Below are 785 nucleotides of genomic sequence, written 5' to 3'. Positions count from 1 at the left end.
AAAAATTGTGATACCTCTGTTTCTATGACCCAAGATGGAATGCCAACAGTTTAGCGCGAAATCACAATCGCGGAAAAGATGTTGAGATGTTTCATGATTGTTCCTTGGACAGAGGGCACAATTATAGGATGACAGGTAGAAAGACGTGGATTACTGGATCTGGTAGGGGAATTGTGATCTTGAAAGATTCTAGGAGTTTGAACAGCCCCGACGTAGGATCTACGATCGCTAGATTGATCCACTACAGTCCATTCCTTATCAAGTTCTTGTTGATAAAGCCAGAACTCTTTTTGGAAATCTGGTCCGCCATTCCCCCAGAGAAAGAAGCCAAGATTGAACAGATCATTGACACAAATCCCCCCTTTGATAATAGCAAAACCCACATCTTTGAAGGAAACACTGAATATGAAAGACCAATTCTGAAGACAAGAAACTTTGAAACGCGATGCATGCCCCCCAAAGCAAGATTGAAGCATGAGACTGATCGAGTCCACATTGATACAGAGTTTAGAGCGAGTCACCTCAGCCACTAGGATGAATTCTTTGAATTTACTTCCCTCAAAATGATTGATTGGAACACCATATTGCTTCCAGATGTAAGCTTCAACGGCCAAACCTTGGTCGAACTTGAGATCGGAGAGGGCCATTGGGAAGAGGGATGATGGAGACGGTGTCTGGGAGCTTGGTTACCGGCGCCGGAGTGGCGGCCGGCGTGGAATGTGCCCGCCGCGGTCGGAGCGGCCAGCGGCGCGAGGGCTAGGCGAGGGCTAGGCTGTGTCCCCCCC

The sequence above is a fragment of the Triticum dicoccoides genome, chromosome 6B (genome assembly GCF_002162155.2).
Source record: "Triticum dicoccoides isolate Atlit2015 ecotype Zavitan chromosome 6B, WEW_v2.0, whole genome shotgun sequence".
Taxonomy (NCBI): domain Eukaryota; kingdom Viridiplantae; phylum Streptophyta; class Magnoliopsida; order Poales; family Poaceae; genus Triticum; species Triticum dicoccoides.
The sequence above is the reverse complement of the archived record's forward strand: the minus strand, read 5'-3'. Positions refer to the sequence as shown.